Consider the following 8,738-nt stretch of genomic DNA (forward strand, 5'->3'; position numbering starts at 1 on the left):
ACTAACTAAGGACTAGTTCACCAGGGGTATATTTCTAAGGACTAGTTCACCAGGGGTATATTACTAACTAAGGACTAGTTCACCAGGGGTATATTACTAAGGACTAGTTCACCAGGGGTATATTACTAACTAAGGACTAGTTCACCAGGGGTATATTTCTAAGGACTAGTTCACCAGGGGTATATTACTAACTAAGGACTAATTCACCAGGGGTATATTATTAACTAAGGACTAGTTCACCAGGGTATATTAAGGACTAGTTCACCAGGGGTATATTACTAACTAAGGACTAGTTCACCAGGGTATATTATAAGGACTAGTTCACCAGGGGTATATTACTAAGGACTAGTTCACCAGGGGTATATTTCTAAGGACTAGTTCACCAGTGGTATATTACTAACAAAGGACTAATTCACCAGGGGTATATTACTAACTAAGGACTAGTTCACCAGGGGTATATTTCTAAGGACTTGTTCACCAGGGGTATATTACTAACTAAGGACTAGTTCACCAGGGGTATATTTCTAAGGACTAGTTCACCAGGGGTATATTACTAACTAAGGACTAGTTCACCAGGGGTATATTTCTAAGCACTTGTTCACCAGTGGTATATTACTAACTAAGGACTAGTTCACCAGGGGTATATTACTAACTAAGGACTAGTTCACCAGGGGTATATTTCTAAGGACTTGTTCACCAGGGGTATATTACTAACTAAGGACTAGTTCACCAGGGGTATATTTCTAAGGACTAGTTCACCAGGGGTATATTACTAACTAAGGACTAGTTCACCAGGGTATATTTCTAAGCACTTGTTCACCAGTGGTATATTACTAACTAAGGACTAGTTCACCAGGGGTATATTACTAACTAAGGACTAGTTCACCAGGGGTATATTTCTAAGGACTAGTTCACCAGGGGTATATTACTAACTAAGGACTAGTTCACCAGGGGTATATTTCTAAGGACTAGTTCACCAGGGGTATATTTCTAAGGACTAGTTCACCAGGGGTATATTTAACTAAGGACTAGTTCACCAGGGGTATATTTCTAAGGACTTGTTACCAGGGGTATATTACTAAGGACTAGTTCACCAGGGGTATATTACTAACTAAGGACTAGTTCACCAGGGTATATTTCTAAGGACTCACCAGGGGTATATTACTAACTAAGGACTAATTCACCAGGGGTATATTACTAACTAAGGACTAGTTCACCAGGGGTATATTTCTAAGGACTTGTTCACCAGGGGTATATTACTAACTAAGGACTAGTTCACCAGGGGTATATTTCTAAGGACTAGTTCACCAGGGGTATATTACTAACTAAGGACTAGTTCACCAGGGGTATATTACTAAGGACTAGTTCACCAGGGGTATATTACTAACTAAGGACTAGTTCACCAGGGGTATATTTCTAAGGACTAGTTCACCAGGGGTATATTACTAACTAAGGACTAATTCACCAGGGGTATATTACTAACTAAGGACTAGTTCACCAGGGGTATATTACGAAGGACTAGTTCACCAGGGGTATATTACTAACTAAGGACTAGTTCACCAGGGTATATTACCTAAAGGACTAGTTCACCAGGGGTATATTACTAAGGACTAGTTCACCAGGGTATATTTCTAGGACTAAGGACTAACAAAGGACTAATTCACCAGGGGTATATTACTAACTAAGGACTAGTTCACCAGGGGTATATTTCTAAGGACTAGTTCACCAGGGGTATATTACTAACTAAGGACTAGTTCACCAGGGGTATATTTCTAAGGACTAGTTCACCAGGGGTATATTACTAACTAAGGACTAGTTCACCAGGGGTATATTTCTAAGCACTTGTTCACCAGTGGTATATTACTAACTAAGGACTAATTCACCAGGGGTATATTACTAACTAAGGACTAGTTCACCAGGGGTATATTTCTAAGGACTTGTTCACCAGGGGTATATTACTAACTAAGGACTAGTTCACCAGGGGTATATTTCTAAGGACTAGTTCACCAGGGGTATATTACTAACTAAGGACTAGTTCACCAGGGGTATATTTCTAAGCACTTGTTCACCAGTGGTATATTACTAACTAAGGACTAGTTCACCAGGGGTATATTACTAACTAAGGACTAGTTCACCAGGGGTATATTTCTAAGGACTAGTTCACCAGGGGTATATTACTAACTAAGGACTAGTTCACCAGGGGTATATTTCTAAGGACTAGTTCACCAGGGGTATATTTCTAAGGACTAGTTCACCAGGGGTATATTACTAACTAAGGACTAGTTCACCAGGGGTATATTTCTAAGGACTTGTTCACCAGGGGTATATTACTAACTAAGGACTAGTTCACCAGGGGTATATTTCTAAGGAATAGTTCACCAGGGGTATATTACTAACTAAGGACTAGTTCACCAGGGGTATATTTCTAAGGACTTGTTCACCAGAGGTATGTTACTAAGGACTAGTTCACCAGAGGCATGTTACTAGGACTAGTTCACCAGGGGTATATTACTAAGGACTAGTTCACCAGGGGTATATTTCTAAGGACTAGTTCACCAGGGGTGTATTACTAACTAAGGACTAGTTCACTAGGGGTATATTACTAACTAAGGACTAGTTCACTAGGGGTATATTACTAACTAAGGACTAGTTCACCAGGGGTATATTACTAAGGACTAGTTCACCAGGGGTATATTACTAAGGACTAGTTCACCAGGGGTATATTACTAAGGACTAGTTCACCAGGGGTATATTACTAAGGACTAGTTCACCAGGGGTATATTACTAACTAATGACTAGTTCACCAGGGTATATTACTAACTAAGGACTAGTTCACCAGGGGTATATTACTAAGGACTAGTTCACCAGGGGTATATTACTAAGGACTAGTTCACCAGGGGTATATTACTAACTAAGGATTAGTTCATCAGGGGTATATTACTAACTATGGATTAGTTCACCAGGGGTATATTACTAACTATGGATTAGTTCACCAGGGGTATATTACTAACTAAGGACTAGTTCACCAGGGGTATATTTCTAAGGACTAGTTCACCAGGGGTATATTACTAACTAAGGACTAATTCACCAGGGGTATATTACTAACTAAGGACTAGTTCACCAGGGGTATATTTCTAAGGACTTGTTCACCAGGGGTATATTACTAACTAAGGACTAGTTCACCAGGGGTATATTACTAAGGACTAGTTCACCAGGGGTATATTACTAAGGACTAGTTCACCAGGGGTATATTTCTAAGGACTAGTTCACCAGGGGTATATTACTAACAAAGGACTAATTCACCAGGGGTATATTACTAACTAAGGACTAGTTCACCAGGGGTATATTTCTAAGGACTTGTTCACCAGGGGTATATTACTAACTAAGGACTAGTTCACCAGGGGTATATTTCTAAGGACTAGTTCACCAGGGGTATATTACTAACTAAGGACTAGTTCACCAGGGGTATATTTCTAAGCACTTGTTCACCAGTGGTATATTACTAACTAAGGACTAGTTCACCAGGGGTATATTACTAACTAAGGACTAGTTCACCAGGGGTATATTTCTAAGGACTTGTTCACCAGGGGTATATTACTAACTAAGGACTAGTTCACCAGGGGTATATTTCTAAGGACTAGTTCACCAGGGGTATATTACTAACTAAGGACTAGTTCACCAGGGGTATATTTCTAAGCACTTGTTCACCAGTGGTATAACTAACTAAGGACTAGTTCACCAGGGGTATATTACTAACTAAGGACTAGTTCACCAGGGGTATATTTTAAGGACTAGTTCACAGGGGTATATTACTAACTAAGGACTAGTTCACCAGGGGTATATTTCTAAGGACTAGTTCACCAGGGGTATATTACTAACTAAGGACTAGTTCACCAGGGGTATATTTCTAAGGACTTGTTCACCAGGGGTATATTACTAACTAAGGACTAGTTCACCAGGGGTATAGTTCTAAGGACTAGTTCACCAGGGGTATATTACTAACTAAGGACTAGTTCACCAGGGGTATATTTCTAAGGACTTAGTTCACCAGGGGTATATTACTAAGGACTAGTTAAGGACTAGACTAGTTCACCAGGGGTATATTACTAAGGACTAGTTCACCAGGGGTATATTTCTAAGGATTAGTTAGGGGTATATTACTAACTAAGGACTAGTTCACCAGGGGTATATTACTAAGGACTAGTTCACCAGGGGTATATTACTAAGGACTAGTTAACGTATATTACTAAGGACTAGTTCACCAGGGGTATATTTACTAAGGACTAGTTCACCAGGGGTATATTACTAACTAAGGACTAGTTCACCAGGGGTATATTTCTAAGGACTTGTTCACCAGTGGTATATTACTAACTAAGGACTAGTTCACCAGGGGTATATTACTAACTAAGGACTAGTTCACCAGGGGTATATTTCTAAGGACTAGTTCACCAGGGGTATATTATTAAGGACTAGTTAAGGGGACTAAGGACTAGTTCACCAGGGGTATATTACTAACTAAGGACTAGTTCACCAGGGGTATATTTCTAAGCACTTGTTCACCAGTGGTATATTACTAACTAAGGACTAGTTCACCAGGGGTATATTACTAACTAAGGACTAGTTAGGGGTATATTTCTAAGGACTAGTTCACCAGGGATATATTACTAACTATGGATTAGTTCACCAGGGGTATATTTCTAAGGACTAGTTCACCAGGGGTATATTTCTAAGGACTAGTTCACCAGGGGTATATTACTAACTAAGGACTAGTTCACCAGGGGTATATTTCTAAGGACTAGTTCACCAGGGGTATATTACTAACTAAGGACTAGTTCACCAGGGGTATATTTCTAAGGACTAGTTCACCAGGGGTATATTACTAACTAAGGACTAGTTCACCAGGGGTATATTTCTAACTACTTGTTCAGGGGTATATTACTAAGGACAGGGTATATTACTAACTAAGGACTAGTTCACCAGGGGTATATTTCTAAGGACTAGTTCACCAGGGGTATATTACTAACTAAGGACTAGTTCACCAGGGGTATATTACTAAGGACTAAGGACTAGTTCACCAGGGGTATATTACTATTACTAAGGACTAGTTCACCAGGGTATATTACTAACTAAGGACTAGTTCACCAGGGGTATATTACTAAGGAGTAGTTAAGGGGACTAGTTCTAATGACTAGTTCACCAGGGATATATTACTAACTAAGAACTAGTTCACCAGGGGTATATTACTAACTAGTTAAGGACTACTAGTTCACCAGGGGTATATTACTAACTAAGGACTAGTTCACCAGGGTATATTTACTATGGATTAGTTCACCAGGGGGTATATAACTAGGATTAGTTCACCAGGGTATATTACTAACTAAGGACTAGGGGTATATTTCTAAGGACTAGTTCACCAGGGGTATATTTCTAACTAAGGACTAGTTCACCAGGGGTATATCACTAACTAAGGACTAGTTCACCAGGGTATATTTCTAAGGACTAGTTCACCAGGGGTATATTACTAACTAAGGACTAGTTCACCAGGGGTATAACTAAGGACTAGTTCACCAGGGGTATATTTAAGGACTAGTTCACCAGGGGTATATTTCTAAGGACTAGTTCACCAGGGGTATATTACTAACAAAGGACTAATTCACCAGGGGTATATTACTAACTAAGGACTAGTTCACCAGGGTATATTTCTAAGGACTAGTTCACTAGGGGTATATTACTAACTAAGGACTAGTTCACCAGGGGTATATTTCTAAGGACTAGTTCACCAGGGGTATATTACTAACTAAGGACTAGTTCACCAGGGGTATATTTCTAAGACTTGTTCACCAGGGGTATATTACTAACTAAGGACTAGTTCACCAGGGGTATATTACTAACTAAGGACTAGTTTACCAGGGGTATATTTCTAAGGACTAGTTCACCAGGGGTATATTACTAACTAAGGACTAGTTTACCAGGGGTATATTTCTAAGGACTAGTTCACCAGGGGTATATTACTAACTAAGGACTAGTTCACCAGGGGTATATTTCTAAGGACTTGTTCACCATTGGTATATTACTAACTAAGGACTAGTTCACCAGGGGTATATTACTAACTAAGGACTAGTTCACCAGGGGTATATTTCTAAGGACTAGTTCACCAGGGGTATATTACTAACTAAGGACTAGTTCACCAGGGGTATATTTCTAAGGACTAGTTCACCAGGGGTATATTACTAAGGACTAGTTCACCAGGGGTATATTACTAACTAAGGACTAGTTCACCAGGGGTATATTTCTAAGGACTTGTTCACCAGGGGTATATTACTAACTAAGGACTAGTTCACCAGGGGTATATTTCTAAGGACTAGTTCACCAGGGGTATATTACTAACTAAGGACTAGTTCACCAGGGGTATATTTCTAAGCACTTGTTCACCAGGGGTATATTACTAAGGACTAGTTCACCAGAGGCATGTTACTAGGATTAGTTCACAGGGGTATATTACTAAGGACTAGTTCACCAGGGGTATATTACTAAGGACTAGTTCACCAGGGGTATATTACTAACTAAGGACTAGTTCACCAGGGGTATATTACTAAGGACTAGTTCACTAGGGTATATTACTAACTAAGGACTAGTTCACCAGGCGTATATTACTAAGGACTAGTTCACCAGGGGTATATTACTAAGGACTAGTTCACCAGGGGTATATTACTAAGGACTAGTTCACCAGGGGGGATATTTATTACTAAGGAGTAGTTCACCAGGGGTATATTACTAACTAAGGACTAGTTCACCAGGGGTATATTACTAACTAAGGACTAGTTCACCAGGGGTATATTACTAAGGACTAGTTCACCAGGGGTATATTTCTAAGGACTAGTTCACTAGGGGTATATTACTAACTAAGGATTAGTTCATCAGGGGTATATTACTAACTATGGATTAGTTCACCAGGGGTATATTACTAACTATGGATTAGTTCACTAGGGGTGTATTACTAACTAAGGACTAGTTCACCAGGGATATATTACTAACTATGGACTAGTTCACCAGGGGTATATTTCTAAGGACTAGTTCACCAGGGGTATATTACTAACTAAGGACTAGTTCACCAGGGGTATATTACTATTTAAGGACTAGTTCACCAGGGGTATATTACTAACTAAGGACTAGTTCACCAGGGGTATTTTTCTAAAGGACTAGTTCTCCAGGGGTATATTACTAACTAAGGACTAGTTCACCAGGGGTATATTTCTACTTGTTCACCAGGGGTATATTACTAACTAAGGACTAGTTCACCAGGGGTATATTACTAACTAAGGACTAGTTCACCAGGGGTATATTCCAGGGGTATATTACTAACTAAGGACTAGTTCACAGGGGTATATTACTAACTAAGGACTAGTTCACCAGGGGTATATTACTAACTAAGGACTAGTTCACCAGGGTATATTACTAACTAAGGACTAGTTCACCAGGTATTTTACTAACTAAGGACTAGTTCACTAACTAAGGACTAGTTCACCAGGGGTATATTTCTAAGGACTTGTTCACCAGGGGTATATTACTAACTAAGGACTAGTTCACCAGGGGTATATTACTAACTAAGGACTAGTTCACCAGGGGTATATACTAACTAAGGACTAGTTCACCAACTAAGGACTAGTTCACCAGGGGTATATTACTAACTAAGGACTAGTTCACCAGGGTATATTTCTAAGGACTTGTTCACCAGGGGTATATTACTAACTAAGGACTAGTTCACTAACTAAGGACTAGTTAACTAAGGACTAGTTCACCAGGGGTATATTTAACTAAGGACTAGTTCACTAGGGGTATATTACTAACTAAGGACTAGTTCACCAGGGTATATTTAACTAAGGACTAGTTCACCAGGGGTATATTACTAACTAAGGACTAGTTCACCAGGGTATATTTCTAAGGACTAGTTCACCAGGGTATATTACTAACCAAGGACTAGTTCACCAGGGTATATTACTAACTAAGGACTAGTTCACCAGGGGTATATTTCTAAGGACTAGTTCACCAGGGGTATATTACTAACTAAGGACTAGTTCACCAGGGTATATTTCTAAGGACTTGTTCACCAGGGGTATATTACTAACTAAGGACTAGTTCACCAGGGGTATATTTCTAAGGACTAGTTCACCAGGGGTATATTACTAACTAAGGACTAGTTCACTGGGGTATATTTCTAAGCACTTGTTCACCAGTGGTATATTGCTAACTAAGGACTAGTTCACCAGGGGTATATGTGCTAACTAAGGAATAGTTCTGGGGGTATATTCAGGACTAGTTCACCAGGGGTATATTACTAACTAAGGACTAGTTCACCAGGTGTATATTTCTAAGGACTAGTTCACCAGGGGTATATTACTAACTAAGGACTAGTTCACCAGGGGTATATTTCTAAGGACTAGTTCACCAGGGGTATATTACTAACTAAGGACTAGTTCACCAGGGGTATATTTCTAAGGACTAGTTCACCAGGGGTATATTACTAACTAAGGACTAGTTCACCAGGGGTATATTTCTAAGACTTGTTCACCAGGGGTATATTACTAACTAAGGACTAGTTCACCAGGGGTATATTTCTAAGGACTAGTTCACCAGGGGTATATTACTAACCAAGGACTAATTCACTAGGGGTATATTACTAACTAAGGACTAGTTCACCAGGGGTATATTTCTAAGGACTTGTTCACCAGGGGTATATT

This window comes from Oncorhynchus masou, unplaced genomic scaffold (assembly GCF_036934945.1).
Source record: "Oncorhynchus masou masou isolate Uvic2021 unplaced genomic scaffold, UVic_Omas_1.1 unplaced_scaffold_551, whole genome shotgun sequence".
Lineage (NCBI taxonomy): Eukaryota > Metazoa > Chordata > Actinopteri > Salmoniformes > Salmonidae > Oncorhynchus > Oncorhynchus masou.